We start from the raw sequence: 22,412 nt of genomic DNA on the forward strand, positions 1-22,412 counted from the left end.
TAAAATAGTTATTTTGGTGATTGTCAAACTTCTTTGAATAAAAGCATACAAGGTGATATACTGTATATCTCCAGCATTTTAAGGTAGCAAAACAGCTCAACTCCAAAATTGCCAGAATTTCCAGTTAATTTGAAGTTTTACTGAAAACTTGGTGCGACAAGAAATGGAGGACTCATAAGTATGGATTTAACTTTATCGAATACAGTCTGACATTTGCACTGCCATACAGTTTGCCATTTTACTGAGCAGATTAGTCAAAGGGACAACAATGTCATACGTTTTTGCAAAATCTTTGATACCATCCAGCCATACCCAGGTATCAAATAATCTCCTTTTCAGCTCACCTGGAACATAGTTCCAGAGAGCTTATGGAATGGCTCATCATCCGTCCGTCAGTCCATGCGTCCATCCACAAATATTTTCACCTTCTTCTCTGAAAGTACAAATCGGATTTCAATGAAACTTTAACAAAACATTCATCACCAAGGATCGACCAAAGTTTGTTCATTACATAAAAAGTCGTGCCCCAAAGGGGGGTTGCCCCCAATGTAGGCATTTGCTTTCTTCTCAGAAACTACACATGCCTCTTCTTCTTCTTCTTCTTCTTCTTCCTCTTTCGGCTTGCTCCCGTTAGGGGTCGCCACAGCGGATCAACCGTCTCCATTTCGCTCTATCCTCCACATGTTCCATTGACACTCCAACCACCCGCATGTCCGCCCTCACCGTATCCATGAACCTCTTCTTTGGCCTTCTTCTTCTGCTCCTGCCTGGCGGCTCCATCTTCAACATCCTTCTCCCGATATACTCTGCTTCCCTCCTGTGCACATGTCTAAACCATCTCAATCTCGCCTCTCTCACTTTGTCTCCAAACCGTCCTACCTGCGCTGTCCCTCTAATATACTCATTTCTTATCCTATCCATCCTCGTCACTCCCAACGAGAATCGCAGCATCTTTAACTCTGCCACCTCCAGCTCCGCTTCCTGTCTTTTTGTTAGTGCCACCGCCTCCAAACCATACAACATAGCTGGTCTCACTACCGTCTTATATACTTTCCCCTTCACTCTTGCAGCTACCCTTCTGTCACAAATCACTCCTGCAACTCTTCTCCACCCACTCCATCCTGCCTGCACTCTCTTTTTCACTTCTCTCCCACACTCTCCGTTACTTTGGACAGTTGATCCCAAGTATTTAAACCAATCCACCTTCCCCACCTCAACTCCTTGCAACCGCACCATATCACCACCCTCCCTCTGATTTACGCACATGTACTCCGTCTTACTCCTACTGAATAACATTCCCCTTTTCTCCAGTGCATACCTCCACCTCTCGAGGTTTGCCTCAGCCTGCTCCCTACTCTCCCTACAGATCATGATGCCATCCGCGAACATCATAGTCCATGGGGACTCCAGTCTGATCTCGTCCGTCAACCTGTCCATCACCATTGCAAACAGGAAAGGGCTCAGAGTCGATCCTTGGTACAATCCCACTTTTACCTTAAACCCATCCGTCATTCCTACCGCACACCTCACCGCTGTCACACTGTCCTCATACATCTCCTGCATGATCCTCATATACTTCTCCACCACTCCCGAATTCCTCATACAATGCCACAACTCCTCTCTTGGCACCCTATCATAAGCTTTCTCTAAATCCACAAACACACAATGTAACTCCTTCTGGCCTTCCCTATACTTCTCCATCAACATTCCCAAAGCAAACATTGCATCAGTGGTGCTCTTTCCTGGCATAAACCCATATTGCTGCTCACAGATCGTCACCTCTCCTCTCAACCTCGCTTCCACTACTCTTTCCCACAACTTCATGGTGTGGCTTAACAACTTTATCCCTCTGTAATTTCCACAGCTCTGCACATCACCCTTATTCTTGAAAATCGGAACCAGTACACTTAATCTCGACTCCTCCGGCATCCTCTCACTTTCCAAGACTTTATTAAACAATCTGGTTAACAACCCCACTGCCATCTCTCCTAAGCACTTCCATGCCTCCACTGGTATACCATCTGGGCCATCCGCCTTTCCACATTTCATCTTCTTCATAGCAGTCCTCACTTCATCCTTTCTGATCCACCCCACTTCCAGATTCACTATCTCCACCTCTTCCAACCTTCTCTCTCTCTCATTTTCTTCATTCATCAGCTCCTCAAAGTACTCCATCCACCTTCTCAACACACTCTCCTCGCTCGTCAGCACATTCCCATTTGCGTCCTTTATCACCCTAACCTGCAGCACATCCTTCCCAGCTAGGTCCCTCTGTCTTGCCAATCGGTATAAATCCTTTTCCCCTTCTTTTGTATCCAACTTCTCATACAGCTCGTCATATGCCTTTTCCTTGGCCTTTGCCACCTCTCTTTTTGCCTTTCGCCGCCACTCCTTGTACTCCTGCCAACTTTCTTCATCTCTCTGATTATCCCACTTCTTTTTCGCCAATCCCTTCTTCCTTATACTTTCCGGTACTTCCTCATTCCACCACAAAGTCTCCTTATCTTCCTTCCTCTGTCCAGATGTCACACTAAGTACCTTCCTAGCTATCTCCCTCACAACTTCTGCTGTCGTTGCACAATCATCCCACCCATCTTTACCACCATCCAACGCCTGTCTCACCTCCTCCCTAAATTTCACGCCAGTCTTCCTCCTTCAGCTTCCACCATCTGGTCCTTGGTTCAGCCCTCACTCTCTTCCTCAACTTCACCTCTAAAGTCATCCTCCAGACCACCAATCGATGCTGTCGAGCTACACTCTTCCCTGCTACCACCTTACAGTCACTAATCTCTTTCAGGTTGCATCTCCTACTTAAGATGTAATCCACCTGTGTGCACTTTCCTCCACTCTTGTATGTCACCCTGTTTTCCTCCTTTTTCTTGAAATACGTATTTACCACTGCCAATTCCATTCTTTTTGCAAACTCTACCACCATTTGCCCTTCCACATTTCTCTTGTTGTGACCGTACCTACCCATCACCTCCTCATCCTCTTCCCCAACATGCCCATTGAAATCTGCTCCAATCACCACTCTTTCATCCTTGGATAGACTCTCCACCACTTCATCTAACTCACTCCAGAAATCTTCTTTATACTCCATCTCACATCCCATATGTGGGGCATATGCACTGATGACATTCATCATCACCCCTTCAATTTCCAACTTCACACTCATCACTCGGTCAGACACTCTCCTCACCTTCAATACCCTCTTGACATAATCTTCCTTCAGGATTACCACGACACCATTTCTCCTCCTATCCACACCATGGTAGAACAGTTTGAAACCACCTCCAATGCTCCTAGCCTTACTCCCCATCCACTTGGTCTCTTGTGCACACAGTATGTCCACCTTTCTTCTCTCCATCATATCAGCCAACTCTCGCCCTTTGCCAGTCATCGTCTCAACATTCAGAGTTCCAACTCTCACCTCCACACTTCTACCCTTCCCCCACTCCCACTGCCTACGGACTCGCCTTCCCTATCTCCTTCTCCTCCTTCGCCCAGCAGTAGCACAATTTCCACTGGTACCCTGCTGACCACTGGTACCGGTGGCGATCGTTGGTAACCTGGGCCTCGACCGATCCGGTATGGAAATTCGTTTTATTGTCTGCATAATGATTTGGCATAGGTTTTTATGCCGGATTCCCTTCCTGACGCAACCCTGGTCACCTCTTTCGACACACAGGGATTTGGTACACCTATTCTAATGGAGCATACACCGGGCCCAGTACAACTGGTACTCATTTTGCCGACCTCAGAAGGATGGCAGGCTGTCAACCCCCTGGTGTTTTCGACTTGGTAGATATATGTATGTATATATATATATATATATGTGTGTGTTCATCTTTCGGCTGCTCCCGTTCGGGGTCGCCACAGCGGATCATCCGTTATGATCCGCATACTGATTTTGGCACAGGTTTTACGCCGGATGCCCTTCCTGACGCAACCCTGGTCGCCTCTTACGACACAGGGATCAGGATTTGGGTTTCGCCATGATTCCAGGCTACTCTACACCCTGCCCAGTGCAGAGACCCCGTCCTCAAGCGATCCTCCAACCCAATCCTCCGAGTAGCCGGATTACAGGCGCACGCCACTACGCCCGGATTTATGTATATGTATATGTATATATATATATATATATATATATATATATATATATATATATATATATATATATATATATATATATATATATATATATATATATTCGTTCAGTGTCCCAACGGGGCTTGAACTCAGGACCTTTTGGGTCCCAAGCCACTGCCCTAACCACTGCGCCAACACCAGGCTTATGAAACTACACATGCAATTCTGATGAAACTTGACCACGACCTTCATCACCCATGACATACCAATGATTGGTCATGGCATTAAAAAAATAAAATAAAATAAAAAATTGTGGTCTGAGAGGGTCAATGGAGTGAGTTCACTGGGGGGGTTTCCGATATTTGCTCTCTTCTCAGAAATGACACACAATTATGATGAAACTTGACTACAACCTTCCTCACTGATGGTGTGTCAAAGTTTATTCATGATATCAGAAAAATCGGGCTCTGGGAGGGTGTAAGGGGGGTTGGCCCCCAATATATGTATTTGCTTACTTCTCTGAAACCACACACAATTTCGATGAAACTTGACCACAACCTTCATCACGCATCATGTCCCAAAGTGTGTTCATGGCATAAAAAAATATCCATTGTATTTTATTTCTTCTCCATTGCTATTTTGTGGGTCATCCATGTCTGCCAGTGGTTCCTTGGTTATCTTATCAAGTCGCTACCAGTTGAGTGCCCACGGGTATTGCCCCCTGCGTTTATCTTTAGGTGTTGCAATGCTATCAATTGCTCCCATCTTTCCTTGTACTGGCTCAACCTGATCATGACCCACGCCATGACCTAAGAATACAAACTGTTCTTTAAAAAATTCAGATTTTACCAGATTTATAGTCAGTTTAGCATCAGTAAAGGCGCTGTCACACGTTGACGGTTTAGCCAGCGTATGCCGACTTATGAAAAATTTGTCTAAAACGCTGGAACACGTCGAATACGTTATGGGTAAGTTTTGATTACATTAAAAGCATGCTGAAAAACACTGCCATACGTCATAGTATGCTGGCTTTCATCGATGTACTTTGCGGTTGTCCTCAAATTTTAGCATGCTTGAAATTTTATGACGTATGCCAGCGTATGATTCACACGTTCCGCTACGCTGGCCATAAGTTGTAGGCACGTTATGCGATCGTTGACACACGTCGATACACGTTACTCATAAGTCGAAACATGTCGAGGTAATGATTAGCGTACCCAAAATTTATTTATAACCTATGAGTAACGTGTTGTAGGCATGTTACACGATCGTTGACACACGTCGAGGCACGTTATGCGATCGTTGACACACGTCGAGGCACGTCACTTGTAAGTTTCTCATAAGTCGAAACACGTCGAGGTAATGCTTAGCGTACCCAAAACTTATTTCTAACCTATGAGTAACGTGCTTTGAACCTTTATGTAACGTACCTCCAACGCATATTGACGTATGCAGACGTATTTGATTGACGTCTTCCGGACGACCACAGAACTTACTGAACGTGTTTCTAATTTACAGCTACCAAAAATGGCGTATTGGCAGCGTTTAAAAAAAACAAAAAAACAACAATAACTTCCGATATTTCGTCATGTGCCGTTACGTCACATCCGATTGCCTCTTCAGTTTGCTCATGTCTTATTCTTAGTTCCTCCTCTGTGAATATTTTCTGTTTGAGGATATTGTTACGTCGACATCGAAACTTAAAAGCAAATGTTCGAATATATTTTAAAATTCGTGATAGACTAAAAAAAAACAACAACAACAACTTCAGATATTTCATCACGTGCCTTTACGGAGCCAAGGAGAAAAAAAGAAAATGTGCCTTGGCAGAGAAAATAAGTTTCAGGTATGCTAAACATTACCTCGACTTGTTTCGACTTATGAGTAACTTACAAGGAACTTGTGTCGACGTGTGTCAATGATCGATTATCATGCCTACTACTTATTCCCAGCGTAGCGAAACGTGTGAGCCATACGGCGAGTACATCATAAAATTCTCAGCATGCTTGAAATTTCACGACGTACTTGACGTACTACGACATATGACAGCGTACTTCATCGTTTTTCAGCATGCTCTTCACGTAAACCAAACTTACCCATAACGTATTCAATGTGTGTCAGCATTTTAGACACATTTTTCATAGGTCGGCATATGCTGGCTAAATCGTCAAGGTGTGACTGCGTGGTTGACACTTCCAATTCTCAGGCGGTTATCATTTAAATCGGCGTGCGGCAGGTTTTTAACAGGCTACGCCACGAGTTCGTCGGCGGTACGTGCAGCGCGCTCTGCCTAAGTTAGACTATCGTTGGGCATAGGTTGTGAACGCCGACAACAGGCTAAGCATACGTTGGTATAAGTTATCTCTAAGACAACGAAACGTTCTGTGTACGGTACTAATATGTTATGCATATGACAAACTCGTTATGAATACAACAAAAACTTTTTAAAAAACATCAAAATTTCAGCGTACGCCAACGTTTTACATAGATTTTTATACGTTGCCATTGCTGCCTAAATCGTGAAGGTGTAAGAGTGACTTAAGTCTCGTAAAGAAAATATAGATTCTCTCTTGAAAAAAAATCATGAATTCTTTCAAAAATATATGTTTAAGTGAATGATATCCCTGAGCATTTAGCAAAAAAAATTTGGGGGGAGAATAATAAGCCAGATAATAATTTTTTTTAATGGGACTATTTTCACTGCCATTATACAAATGAGCTACCTCATACATTCGTGTGACGTCACAGGTGCACATCTCAATTGACAGATGTGTACGTATGTGTCAAGGGTGTAGATATGCATTTCATCATGTTTTTATGGCGTTCAAGATGCTGATGTGCCAAGCTTTTAACTGTTCGAGTCGTTGAGAAAATTGCCCACAGAAGACATGTTTTGTTTTGCATCCATGACACACGAAAATATCATCAATATTGTGCTTTGTGGTTGAAAAATCTCGGAATTATCAAATTCAACATCAAAATGCATGATCATTCAAAATATTTTGTTGTTTGTGAAGACTACTTCTAGCCATCAGCATTCATATTTCATCAACAGGCTCACTACCTGGGAAACAAGCCTCAGAAATTGCTGAAACATGATGCCATACCGACACTTTTCAACCACAGATCCTCACAGTGCCCCCATCATGATCCTCTACAGTTCAGAAACATAATACTCAAATACAAAGGCAGGTATGACATTATATTTTAACTCTTTTTTCCATAATATTATTTTTTGAAACTTCGGTGATGTCGCTAGTTGTGTAGTGCACGGACAATCCACCAGTGGTACTACCCTTACGTTATATCCAGTGAGTGTAGGAGAAAGGTACTGCTATGGCCCCTCCCACAGTAGATCAAGTTGATACATTTTTTTTCATAATTTTTGCAATAAACCATTTATTTCTCATAAAGATATATGATCAAAAGGGTTCTTTCCCCTTCTCTACCAGTAAGTAAAAATAAAACACACAATATTCTCAACTGATGAAAATAATTCATAAATTCATAAACCATGTGAAATAAAAATAAAATGCTTTGCTTTGTCAAAGGAATCGAAGTGCTGATCCGATTTCAAAGATGGTAAAATAACACAGAAATTGAAAATAACTCAGGAAGCACGTGAAATAATGGGAAGCAGAAAGCACACGAAGCTTTGAAAATTACATGAATACATCACAGATGACTCACAAAATAATGCAAATTACAAACCTTCACTCAAACTAACTACATGCAAATTACATACAAAACATTGCTAAATATAACTCAATTTCAGAACACAAAGTGACTTGACAATACTATGTGCAATGTATGTGAAAAGTCATGAGAATATATTGTTGAAGCAGACTTCTTTTTAAAATGGTAGTTCAATGATTAATCTGCTTACACAATGCATACAAATTGTAGTCAATTACTATTACTCCTATTTTCCTTAATTATTGCACCTGTCAATTACTGTTTCAATTACTGTTTCAATTACTGTTGCAATTATTGACATATATTCATTTCTCTGTAACTCATTTATTGGAACCTATAATCAAACATATTTTAACCAAATGTATTTCATTGGAACTTGTATCATCTCTTGATTTGCTAAAGGCCTAATGACAACTCTCTTAGCCTTTCCACAGCCTGAATCTGTTCAGAATGGTTTGCTTACAGTTGTACCCTTGCCTTGCTTTTCTCATGTGAAAACTGGCCCAGTCAAAGTCAGATATGGGTCGTTATGACCCAACTCCCTCCTCCTCTTCTTTTTCTCTGTTCTTCTCCTCGGCCCCCTTAACTTTCCCCCACTTACCCTGAGACATTGTATATAGATGATTTCTGTAACTCCGATTTAGCGGAGACCATTGTATGTTTTTCATCGATGCTCCTTCGCTCCATGATATCACGATAAATAAATATTCTCGGATCGGATTGTACTTTACCTTGAGTGGACATTGAATTTTAATAGCTACATTGAGAAATGAGAGTTACCTTGAATATTAAGAGTTCCACAACAATATAAATATTAAGGTTATATTTTGTTCTTAAAGAGCAAAACATAACATTTTGGGATGAAGTTGCAGACAAGAAAGCCATATGTGATTAAAATTATTGCAAATATTTCTGTAGCAACAGCAAACTTTCCTTGGGTACTGATGTAGGCAGGTACAAAGGCCAGGAAAACTACAAATGAAAATAGCAAGCTAAACGATATGAACTTGGGCTCTTTCGAGGCAGCAGCAAATCTCTGTGCTTTCACAGCCAGGACAAAACAAAGAGCTGAGAGCAACCACAAGTAAACAATGGAGCAACATGGCCAAACGGGTGATGCCCCAACACATTCCAGAACAATAACATCCATTCGAGCTGCTGCATTTCTTATGGGCTGTGGCCTCCCAACTATTATCCAAATTACACAAAGGATGATTTGTGGAAAAATCAAAAACTCTGAAAGTGCTGGTGACTCTGGAACAAGCAAAATTGTTAATAATAATAAGGCATATATTTTATAATATAGAGAAAGGAGTGCAAAGGATAGACTCTGAATAAGTGCTCAGTGAATAATAAAAGGTTTTAGGTTCATCTGAATCCTAGTTTTAATATTAATCTTCCAATTTTTAATGCATAACTGCTTCAAAGTCAAATGAAAACACCTTCATTAATTTGATTTATTTTTTACTTACTCCTGCATTTTATCAAATGAAGAGTCCTTTTCAAAATATGAACAACAAAAAGTGTGGGAGATAAAAGAGAAAGAGGCTCCCTCAACGGACATGACAATTGTGTAGGACGTCCCATAAGGTTGACAGAGCTTCCAAAACATCCAACCAACATTAGTAGCAAGGCAATGGTTTCTCGTTTTGGTTCATTCATTGTGTGGTTATTTGCATAAATCAGCAAAAATCCCACGATTAGTGTGAGAAGAATCCCGAGTAGGATGAATGATAATAGTGTTAGAGCCAGTGGTTCAACAAAAGACAAATACTCATTTGGTATAACGATGCAAGCAGTGTGTCGACCATTTGCTTTATATCCAGTTTGACACCGATAGCAATCTATTAAACCTGCAAAAAAGAAGAATCCCTTCATGCAATAATTTTCACTGAAAAGTCATGGATTATAAATTAAGTTTTCGACATAATTCACCTTGCCAGAAAATACATTGGGTCAGACTCTGTCTCCCTCATAGGTGACAAGAGACCGCCAGAGATCAACTCTGAAGATGCTGAGCGGAGGCACTCCACACAAATGATTGCTTCACAGTGGGGTTTGGTAGTATTAATTTATTTAACTGCACGGCTGTTTTTCAGTGCGTTTCCAGTTCCGAGGAGAATTTTATTAATCTGGGGACAAACCAATGACTCAAAATTCACAGCAAATGACCGGAAAATAAACAGGGTTAACTAGAAAGGCACTTGCAAGAACGCATACCTCCGCCATGTAATGCCTGATCCACGAGAAAATATGGGGCCCAATACATATTTGAACTATCATGCTATCTTTCAATGGTGAAGAATCACTTAAAAAATAAATAATTATCGTATCCAGATCTGGATTCGGATCTTAAGCAAAATAGAAAAAAATTTCTCGTAGTCACACACCCAAACGGTCCACCAAGTTTCATACGAATCCGTCCCCAACTTCTTGAGATATCGTGCTTTTTATTAGTTTAGCCCGATCTCTTGAAGGTGAAGAATCAATGAAAAAATTATCTGATCTGTATCCGGATTCGAATATTCACCAAAATTGAATCAATTCTTCCTTGTCACAAACAGTGGCCACCAAGTTTTATGTTGGAATATATATATATTTCTTCTTCTTCTTCTTCTTCTTCTTCTTCTTCTTCTTCTTCTTCTTCTTCTTCTTTTTCTTCTTTCGGCTGCTCCCATTAGGGGTCGCCACAGCGGATCATCCGTTATGATCCACACAATGATTTGGCACAGGTTTTACGCCGGATGCCCTTCCTGACGCAACCCTGGTCGCCTCTTACGACACAGGGATATGGTACACCTATTCTAACCGGGGCATAAACCGGGCCCAGTACACTGGTACTCACTTCGCCGATCTCGGAAGGATGACAGGCTGAGTCAACCTCGTGGTGTGTATTAATTCAAGCGGCCAACGGGAATTGAACTCAGGACCTTTTGGATCCCAAGCCGCTACCCTAACCACAACGCCAGCACCAGGCTACTCGCTGAAGGTATATATATATATATATATATATATATATATATATATATATATATATATATATATATATATATATATATATATATATATATATATATATATATATATATATATATATATATATATATATATATATATATATATATATATATGCCCACCCACGCAGGATAGGGTCGCTCGCCAAATTCGATCTACCCAAGTACCTGTGCGGATGGTCGACCGGGCGATCGTACCTCGCCGCAGGCCGACTCAGGACACAAACCGCTTAAGCGGTCGTGATAACCGAGTGATAAAGTGAGTGATAAAGTGATAACCGAGTGGTGTTATCGTCGGCCTCGACGGTTCCGATTAATTATCGGGCATATTAAGCCCACTACGAACCCTTTACGTGAAGCAGGATGGAGAGTCAATAAAGAAAAGACGAAGCGAAACGGGAAAACAGTTCACACAATGCACATTTTTTACACGACACACGGAAAGCACACATATACAGCCAAACAGTCAAAATGAACCTATATCAGCAAAAATCAAAAGAAACAATGACGCAGAGTTACTACCGAATACGCGTACACACTGCAACACTTATACAGTTCTACTTTACAGACGGCACCAACACACATTTACTCAAAAGCAAAGGAAAGAAGCCACCCTCATAGACAAGGGGGCAGACGGGCCTGTAGGCCAATATGCTCGCGTGACCTGAAGGAACGGCCAGGTCCGCGAGACCGGGTGGGTCCAACCCGCGTCCTCGCGACGCGTTGGTGGACGAGCCGCAGATGTGGCCGCGTGGCTGTGCCTCGACTCCGTGCTCCTTCGCGGGTTTCGTTGGCACGACATTTGGAGTGGGGTGGGAACGAGGCCCCCTTTGTTGCACTATCTCAGCGCGGGGGAAAAGGGGGAATTGTTGATGCCCTGGGGGAGGAGAATGGCTGGCTGGCTTGGGTCCTGCGACGAGCGATCTCCCACCGCGACCTCATCGCCGACCGCCGTCCTTCTCGCCTCGGACCCGAGCTCCTTGGCCTCTTCCCACAACTCTCCTCAGCCGACTGCAGAACCCAACTCGATGCCTTCGCCACCCGACTCCACTCTCTGCCACACTCTGCCGCTGCCACACTCTGCCCTCCAACCAAAACCTGACTCTCCTACCAAAACTGACTCTGCCACAATTCGCCTGGTGCTCGCCGTTTTATAGGCCGGCAAGAGAAACAATATGTAAATTTCTGGATCAGAATGACCTCGGGGGCGGAGCCACGCTCGCCAATTGGACGGAGGAAAAGTGGGCGTGAACCTCCCCTGATCCTAGAATTTGCATATATGGATTTCACACAGATGTGCCTGGAGGCGGGGCCAAGCCGCTCTGCGCTTGCTGATTGGATGGATCAGAAGAGGGCGTGTAGCATTCTTGATCCGAATTCTCCCTCGGAAAGGCCGCTATTTGCACTCGCGGCTCGGTGCGTATCTTGAACGAGCCCAAGACAGCCCGACGCTCAGTGTTCACAGGTGGTGCGGGAATGGCCGTAGAAGGAGAGAGGTGAGGGTGGTGGAGGGTTTTTGGTGGTGGTTTGATGGTCGGTTCAAAATAAAGATAGAACAGAAAAACGGCTATCTCAAAGCGTCGCAGCCCGAATGAAGCACATAAATTCCCTCTAATCAACGGGTTTGGGGCTAACTACACATGTACTTAGAGTTATCTCACCTACGGGCCCTTTATGGTGGTTTGCGAATTTCCACAGCCGTAACAATATATATATATATATATATATATATATATATATATATATATATATATATATATATATTTATTTATTTATTTTTTTTATGGAAGAGTACGCATCCTCAGTGATGGGAAAAGTTAGCAAAAATGTCCGTACCCAGTGATGGGAAAAGTTTAAGTTAATTTATCAATTTAAATAATATTTAATGGACGTTGAAAAGGTCAATTATGTTGCACTCTTTGTTTCACGCAGAGTCAAAGCTCTGAGCTACTTTTAGCATCCACCACAAAATGGTGGTGCAAATAGGGTGGCGGAGGTTGGACTTGTCTCAAAAGAGTGCAAAATATCCTGTTTGCAAAATAAAATTTGGCATCATCATGACTCATGCTTGTTCTCCCATCATTTCAAAAGTGAAAGTTGAGCATTTCAATGCAGCATGAGAATCAGCCACTATAAATGGGAGACAAATGAATGCACGGACAGACACCATGGTTCACAATATATAAAACACTAGCTGAAGTACCTGTAAATACCCGCAAAATTTGCCCTATTTTCTTACGCGAGTTATACTGAGGCATTGGTTGTATGGAGAAAATTAGGAAGGCTTCTTTTATTCCTCAGATTTATGGAAGGAAGGCTTTATGCTGCCGTAATCCTCAGAGAGGTCATAGTTGAAGGCGGCCTTGAGCCATTGAATGTTTCTAGCAGCAGTGGAAACTGTCCTTGATGTCCTGCCAAAACCCTGACCAAGAAAGCTTGAAGGTGAGTTTTGTGCTTCTCTCGCCCGTCGGTGTGACACTCTATTTGCAGTTAGGCAATGCTCTCTCTCTGCAGCCGACTCTGCTTGCCTGGCTCTTTCATGAGCAGATCTATCACCAGTAAGACGACTCTCTCTCTCTCTCTCTCTCTCTCTCTCTCTCTCTCTCTCTCTCTCTCTCTCTCTCTCTCTCTCTCTCTCTCTCTCTCTCTCTCTCTCTCTCTCTCTCTCTCTCTCTCTCTCTCTCTCTGCAGCTGACTCAGCTTGCCTGGCTCTTTCATGAGCAGATCTATCAGCAGTTAGCTGTTGCCGTGCACGTGCAGTTCAAGAATTCAAATAACAGGAGGAGAATGTGTATGTTTAAAAAGTCAACGGATACAAACATTTTGTATTTCAAAAACCCTAGCGTTTTTAACCATGAAGCCTTTTGTTAGGATTAATACGCCGACGCACTATTCGAAAGCCATTTTTTTTAATGGAAATTTTATTTTTTTTATTTTTATTTTTGTAGATATTTTTCATTTTTATGGAAAGCCACTTAGCGCATCCTGGAGCTGAATGTGAGGTCTTTATGCGTGTAAAGTTTCATCAACATCGGTTCACTGGTCGAGGAGCTTATTGGTTAAAAACAAACAAACAGTCAGACAGACAGACAAACAGACAGAAGCACTGCCATTTATATAGTAGACTCGCTGAAGTACCCGGTAATACCCGGGAAATTTGCCCTATTTTCCTCACACTAGTTAGGCTGAGGCATTAGTTGTATGGAGAAAATTAGGAAGGCTTCTTTTATTCCTCAGATTTATGGAAGGAAGGCTTTATGCTGCCGGAATCCTCAGAGAGGTCATAGTTGAAGGCGGGCTTGAGCCACTCAATGTTTCTAGCAGCAGTGGAAACTGTCCTTGATCTCCAGCCAAAACCAGACCGAGAAAGCTGGAACGTGAGTTTTGTGCTTCTCTCATCCGTCAGTGTGATGCTCTATTTGCAGTGAGACGACACTCTCTCTCTCTTTCTCTGCAGCCGACTCTGCTTGAATGGCTCATTCATGAGCAGATATATCAGCAGTAAGACGACTCTCTCTTTCCGCAGCTGACTCCGCTTGCCTGGCTCGTTCATGAGCAGATATATCAGCAGTAAGACGATTCTCATATATATTCATTCATTCTCTCTCTCTCTCTCTCTCTCTCTCTCTCTCTCTCTCTCTCTCTCTCTCTCTCTCTCTCTCTCTCTCTCTCTCTCTCTCTCTCTCTCTCTCCTAATCTCACTCTCTCTCTCTCTCTCTCCTAATATCTCTCTCTCTCCCTCTCTCTCTCCTAATATCTCTCTCTCTCTCTCTCTCTCCTTCTCTCTCTCTCTCTCTCTCTAATCTCTCTCTCTCTAATCTCTCTCTCTCTCTCTCTCTCTCTCTCTCTCTCTCTCTCTCTCTCTCTCTCTCTCTCTCTCTCTCTCTCTCTCTCTCTCTCTCTCTCTCTCTCTCTCTCTCTCTCTCTCTCTCTCTCTCTCTCTCTCTCTCTCTCTCTCTCTCTCTCTCTCTCTCTCTCTCTCTCTCTCTCTCTCTCTCTCTCTCTCTCTCTCTCTCTCTCTCTCTCTCTCTCTCTCTCTCTCTCTCTCTCTCTCTCTCTCTCTCTCTCTCTCTCTCTCTCTCTCTCTCTCTCTCTCTCTCTCTCTCTCTCTCTCTCTCTCTCTCTCTCTCTCTCTCTCTCTCTCTCTCTCTCTGTGTCTCTCTCTCTGTGTCTCTCTCTCTGTGCCTCTCTCTCTCTCTCTCTCTCTCTCTCTCTCTCTCTCTCTCTCTCTCTCTCTCTCTCTCTCTCTCTCTGTCTCTCTCTCTCTCTCTCTCTCTCTCTCTCTCTCTCTCTCTCTCTCTCTCTCTCTTCGCAGCTGACTCCGCTTACCTGGCTCTTTCATGAGCAGATCTATCAGCAGTTAGCTGTTGCCGTGTGCGGTGCAATTCGAGAATGTAAATAAAAGGAGGAGAATGTGTATGTTTAAAAAGTCAATGAATACGAACATTTTGTATTTAAAAAACCCTAGCGTTTTTAACCATGAAGCCTTTTGTTATGATTAATACGTAACATCCTTTTTGAATGTTAATACGTAACCATGAAGCCGGCACACTATTGGAAAGCCTTTTTTTTAATGGAATTTTTTAAAAAATATATATTTTTTTCATTTTTATGGAAAGCCACTCAGCGAATCCTGGAGCTGAATGTTGGGTCTATATGTGTGTAAAGTTTCATCAAGATCGGTTCACCGGTCTAGGAGCTTATTGGTTACAAACAAAGAGACAGACAGAAGGACTGCCATTTATATAGTAGATGACTTCCCTTCCAAGGAACTTCAACAAAGAAAGAATCATTTGCCTCATTAAGCCTGTACAATGACATTTTTTGCCATCCTATCACTTTTTTGCAGACAGTCAAAGTGCGTGGAAGAGCTAGAACACGAAACAGATCAGTGCGCAATGGGACAAAACGAAGAGTGGCGAAGGTGGCAACAACAGTGGAGTTCCATCCATCCATCGGAACCATACTCTGTGCAGAGCGTTGGTGCTGCCCAAGCAGTCTCCTTGGCTCTTGGACACAATCCTGGACCGGTCGCCACTGCAACACAGGATAACAGCATGCTGGCACTCATTTTTCCAACCATGGAAGGATGACAAGTACAGTCAGCCCCACCTGGTATTCATTCAACAGCTGAGTGGGATTTGAACACAGGAACCTTGGATCCCAAGCCCTCCACTCGAACCATTAAGCCAACACCAGGTATACAGTGGAGTTGAAGGACAAAATAGAGGTAGAGTTGGACAAACAATGGGGTTGGGAGGAATGGGGTGGACAGGATGGATACATTAGGAAACTTCTTCCACCCCTCCCACCCCAAATCCTCCCTAACCTCCTCTTCTCTCCCTCCCATCTCTCTCTCTCCCTTCTCTCCCCTCTTTCTCCTCCTCTCTCTCCCTCCCCTCTATCCCCCCCTTTTCCCCCTTCCCACTGTCTCTCTTCCCCTTCCCCTCCCTCCCCACTCTCTCTCTCCCCCTAATGCAATCCTCTCTCCCACACTCCCTTCCCCCAACCCTCACTTCCCTATCTCTCCCCCTCGATCCCCACTCCCCTCTCCCCCAGTCAGACTGGGTGGTTTGTCATTGACTTCCAAAATGTATTTCTGGCAGGAATTTGTAATTTGGCCATGGTACCAGCGATAACTCGTCCACTCTTAGTGAAGGTCACCATGGCGATCTTAAATATTAATTAACTAATGTCGGAAGACAGGATGCCCAGTTAAATACGTAGGAATGACATACATTGATGATTCACCCTGCCTGTGAAACACCAGAATGACATTTGAAAGCTGGGTCAACATTCAAATTCAGGCTAGACAGCTTGGAGCCAAGTGTGGGTACCTCGAGGTCAGCCTCTTGGCTGAGGTTGTATAGTTGTTGTTCATAAACAACCTTTGATTCCATGTTGTATCACTTGCATGTAAAAAATTGGGCCACCACACATGCATACTTGACCGGCGATATGAAAACCTCTTTGTGGCAGTTCGTGTGTGTGTGTGTGTCTGTGTGTCTGTGTGTAAATATATATATATATATATATATATATATATATATATATATATATATATATATATATATATATATATATATATATATATATGTTAGGGTGTGTCTAATGACTGCATGAAAAATTTCAGTTTGATATTTTATATCGGCCAGGTAAAATTTGTGTGCCAATTTATACAAAAACACCATATCCAGAATTAAAACTTGATAGCACAACATTTACTACTTGCTCAACGAGACCAAAGGTATACACAGTTGCGCTCAAAGCCGGTCACTGCTTTGTTTACTGGCATTGTGGCCAGTGGCCACCCATAATATTTTTTTTGATGACACACCAAAGCAAAATAGATAAAACATAAATATTGTTATTTTTAAGTTTTGTTTTTGAGTTACCCTCTCCAAAGACAGCCCTGCACAATGCACAGCACATCTAGCCTGCGAAGCCTGACAGTGCAAAGCAGCACCACACATTCGACTGACAGCTCACAATAAATTGTAACACAATTTCATATCGCAGGGCATTGCCTGCAGCATACAGCTTTGTATTATTTATCTCGACTGCCTGTTGATGTAATCTTTATGATGCTTATTCCATTCAATGTTTGGCTGTTTGCCATTGTTTGGCTTGTTTGCAGGTGAAATGGCGAAGTTAACTCGGAAAAAGACTGAGATTTGGTTGATTGGTGGCACAGAAGATCACTTCAGTTGTGCTAAGCTACCTTCACGAGGAGAGGTGCTCAAGGTGCTGTTTGATTTTCATATAAAGAAAGAACATAGTCTAAATGACAGTGTGAAGGAAATGGTCACAATGATCCTATAAGTTTGGGAACGAGCACGGATACCAACGAAGGCTAAGAATCATCTCTGGGATCAGCTACCACGTCTTCACAAGGAATGGCAGGGCCTGAAGAAAAAATCACAAGGAAGTCAGCGACAGAAGAGGGAAAGCGTGATGCTTTCAGGAATTCTTTGGACAATGTCTTTGATATTGCACATGAACAGGCCATGACGATGATGAAGATAGAAGAAGATCGGCAGTATTTAAAGGCTCAGCGTGAAAAAGGACGACATGGTTCGATTGCAGGAATTGACATGAAACTCACAAAGCAAGAAGAGAGAGCACTGGCGAGATCAACAGCAGTTGCAGTGCGTGAGAAACAACATCATGCAAGCTCAGCAGCAGTGACAGATGTTGTAGTGCTTGATTCATCATCTGAGGAAACAGCATTATCTGCAGATAGCTCAGAAGAAGAACCAAAGAAACCTTCAACATCTTCTGGATCACGGCGGTGGAAAAGGGGAAAAATCTCTGTAGTTGCACGTGAAGTTGCAGCAGTGCTAGATCACACCAAAACCAGCAGCAGGAATGCTATTTATATTTTTTCTGCCATGGCTACGTCCGATCAGTTTACAGCACCAGTTAGCGAACTGATGATCAGTTCTTCTTCAGTCCAACGAGCAAGAAAAGTTCAACGTGCAGCTCCAGCAGCCGAGATTCGTGAATCTTTTCATCCACTCGTTCCACTAACATTGCACTGGGATGGCAAGATAATGCCCAATTACACAGGAACTGAACAACTGTCTGTGGATCGACTTCCTATTATGGTGTCTGGCAAGGAGGTAACCAAGCTTCTTGCCATCCCCAAGCTATATTCTGGCAGTGCTGCCATTATGGTAGAGGCCTGTATGGCTGAGATAAGGAGCTGGGAACTGGAGAACAGAATTGTGGCCTTATGTTTCGACACAACAGCAAGTAATACAGGTATAAAGGGCGGTGTTTGCAGAAAACTCGAAACAGAGTTAGGAAAGAATCTTCTGAACCTTGCCTGTCGACATCACATGTCTGAAATTGTTTTGGAAAAGGTTTTTTCACAGTATGATGTTTTTAGGTCTCCAAAAATCGAAATCTTCAGTCATTTCCGTGATTTCTGGCCAAACATTGATCAATCAAAGTAGCGCACAGCTTTGGATGATGTAGATGCATCAGAGCATGTAGATGATATTCTACAAAGTATCATCACCTTTACCATGCAGCAACTGAATACTAAGCACCCCAGGGATGACTACGAAGAGCTCTTGCAGTTAACAGTCATCTTCCTAGGAGCTACTCCACCAAAGGGAATTAGGTACAGGTACCCAGGGGCAGTTCACCGTGCGTGTTGGATGGCACGTGCCATTTATGCCATCAAGATGTGGCTTTTCAGAGATCAGTTCCACATCCAACAGCGCCAGAGCACAACAAGGGCATCTGTACAATCCCACTCTCGCATGGTGTGGAAGCACTTACTTCGAGTGTCACTTTTTGTGACCACTACCTCTGTTAAATACTGGTTCACCTGTCCATCAGCCGGCGAAGCCCCAAGGAATGATCTTCAATTCTTGAAGGCACTGCATAGCTACCCAGACAAGGAAGTCTCAAATGCTGCTTTGACTGCATTTTCCAGACACCTGTGGTATTTGTCGGAGACCTTGATTGGCCTCAGCCTTTTCTGTGACTCCGTCACTGTCGATGAAAAGCGCTGCATGGTCCACAACATGCACAATAACCAGGGATCTAATGAACCCCCAAAAAGGCTTCCTCCCATAAAAGATCCATCTACTATGGCACTTCCCGACTTCGTTACCACTTCCACCATCAAGCTGCTCCAGATAGTGGGACTGTATGAAACCTTTCTTGAAGAAGACCCACAACAATAGGAGGCAAACAAATCATACAATGAGGCAACAAATATCATTTCTGTCCTACGAGTGACAAATGATTTGGCAGAGAGAGGAGTCCCTCTTATGCAGTCCTTCAATGAAGCCCTGGTCCGCAATGAGGAAGAAAAACAATTTGTACTACAAATGCACGAGTACCACAGAAACAAATTCCTGAAATCAATGAAGGCCAATGACGTGAAGGGAATTGATACTTCAATTGGTGATTGTTTTTTATTTGTTTTTATATCATTTTGTACAGTGACTGTCCCCTTTGTGTGTTTTATATCATTGTTTGGATGTTTTAGCATTGAATTAAAATAAGCTACAATGTCACGCATTTTGCTATATGTAGTAAATCTTTCTGGGCTTTGAGCAAGTTTTAAATATACTCTGATTTTCGTATATATTGGCATACATCATTTTTTTCTCAACTGGCACACAATGGCAACCTGGCCAGTATTAATTTCAAAACTTCAAAATTTAGACACACCCTAATATATATATATATATATATATATATATATATATATATATATATATATATATATATATATATATATATATATATATATATATATATATATATACATATACATATATATATACATATACATATATATATATATATATATATATACATATATATATATATACATATATATATATATATATATATATATATATATATATATATATATATATATATATATATATATATATATATATATATACATATACAATCAGGATATGGCTCGAGTCCAGTATTAAGAGCCAGAGTCAGTCAGTCAGAGTCTCTGTCTCTGTCTCTGTCTCTGTCTCTGTCTCTGTCTCTGTCTCTGTCTCTCTCTCTCTCTCTCCCACACCTTGGTTGCATAATTGGTTGCGACGTGGCTATGCCGCTGATGCAATGTCCCCCTTACCAGTACACTGGTGCTCATTTTGCCGACATTGGAAGGATGACAGGCTGAGTCAACCTCCTGGTGTATTTTTAATTCAGCGGCCAACGTGGTTTGAACTCAGGACCCTAGGACACCAAGCCACCACCCTAACCACTAAGCCAACACCAGGCTTGCCAGAATGGCTGTGAGAGGAGATATCAGTGACTTTGAATGGGGTTTAATTATTATTGGTGTACATTTGACAGGCATCTCAGTGACAAAGGCTGTAGAATTGCTAATATGTAATGAGTAACAGTTTTGATGTTGACAAAAGGAAGAGTAGCTGTGCAAAAGAAGGAAATAGCCTGGGTAAAAGAAGGAAAGACAATAATTGAAGGGCGGCAGGGGGCGGAAGTGCTTACACAATAAATGTGATGCAAGGGCATTAGTGCAGACTGTGAGGAAAAACATGAAAGCAATGGCGGCGAAATAGTGTATGGAGTTCAACGTGTGTCGTGACCATCCTGTATCATTGAAAACAGTCAGAAGTGAACTTCACAGGGTGGGATATCATAGCCGGATTACAATACTCAAGCTGCTCATAACAACTGGCAATGGCCATTAGTGGGTTCAGTGGTACAAGGAGCATCGATTTGACTGGCAAGCAGGCTGACTGGCAAGTACAAGGCAATTTACTGCAAAGCAGTGGAGGAATGTGATATGGTCTGATGAGTCGTTTTTTACAATTGTCTTGACAAATGGATATGTGCATGTGTCAACAGCCCAGGGAACTCAACAGCCTCGAGCACTTGATTCCAACAGGAGAAGGTTCTGGCAGTTCCATAATGGTGTGGGATACATTTTTCTTGCATGGTCTGGGTCCATTATTTCCATTAGAAGGCAGAGTTGATGCAGCACACAACATCACCATCCTGAGCGATCATCTGTATCCCATGATGCAGAATTTCTTCGCTGCTCGGAGAGGGGTCTTTCAAGATGACAATGCTCCAGTCCACAGGGCATGTTCTGTCACTGGGTGGTTTATGTGGGGAGAGCCCAGGGAACTCTCCAGCCTCGAGTGCCTGGTTCTAACAGTAAAAGGTTGTGGCAGTTCCATAATGGTGTGGGGCGCATTTTCTTGGCACGGCTTGGGCCACTCATTCCATTAAAAGGCAGGGTTGATGCAGCATGGTACATTGCCATCATGAGCGATCATCTGCATCCCATGATGCGGCATTTCTCCGCTCCAGTGTCTTTCAAGAGACAATGCTCTACTCCATGCTGTCAAAGGGTGGTTTGAGGAGCATGAGCATGAAGTTACCCATCTTTCATGGTCATTCCAATCGCCAGACCTCAATCCCATGGAGTATTTGAGGGATTGTCTGGAGAGGCACCAAAGCCAGGAAGTTTCCGCTTCCATCAAACTGACATGAATTGGAGGACTTCCTTATGGAAGAATGGTGCCACATTCCTGCACAACATTTCCAGACCCTTGTTCACTCTATGCCATGTCGTAGCAATGCCATCCTGGATGCATGTGGTGTGGGGCAACTCTCTACTAAGTGACATTCAGTTGGAGTTTCCATTTTTTTGGTCCATTACCTGTAGATTCTATCTTTGACCAAAGTCTCTATATAACTCCCCAGTTCAAGAAAAGCTCTGACTTTTTCCATGTTAAATCTATCATTTTTGGATCTGTGACAGGTTCTAAAGAATTGCTTTGACATTGATAAGCATGGTTGCAATTTCTGTATTTTGTCAAGCATTCAGGATGATACTTGGCTTCAATGGCCACTAAATCAGCACCTGAAATTTTGGTAAGAAGTTTGGTGTCCTGCATATCACAAGCCATTTGCCTCAGGCTCTGTTCAGCAGATTGAATTGCATATGCATGGAGTTTATGAGAGCCAGTGTCTTCACAGTTGATACAAACATTGATGCTATTGACTCTTGATTGGCACTTTGAGCGATACAACTCATCACATGAAGACTGTCTCTTAAAAGTCCTGCTTCCTCTTCTTGATTATCTCCCA

The 22,412-nt window shown here is 42.7% G+C and overlaps 1 protein-coding gene across 2 annotated transcripts in view; it reads right to left on the reverse strand.

Moving 5' to 3' along the window:
• LOC147035277 (vomeronasal type-2 receptor 1-like) overlaps nt 1-22,412 on the reverse strand; it is a 46,994-nt gene that overhangs the window by 473 nt on the left and 24,109 nt on the right. The window lies entirely within an intron of this gene.

This window comes from Eptatretus burgeri, chromosome 1, assembly GCF_056783735.1.
Source record: "Eptatretus burgeri isolate ZD-2024b chromosome 1, Ebu_testis_v1, whole genome shotgun sequence".
Lineage (NCBI taxonomy): Eukaryota > Metazoa > Chordata > Myxini > Myxiniformes > Myxinidae > Eptatretus > Eptatretus burgeri.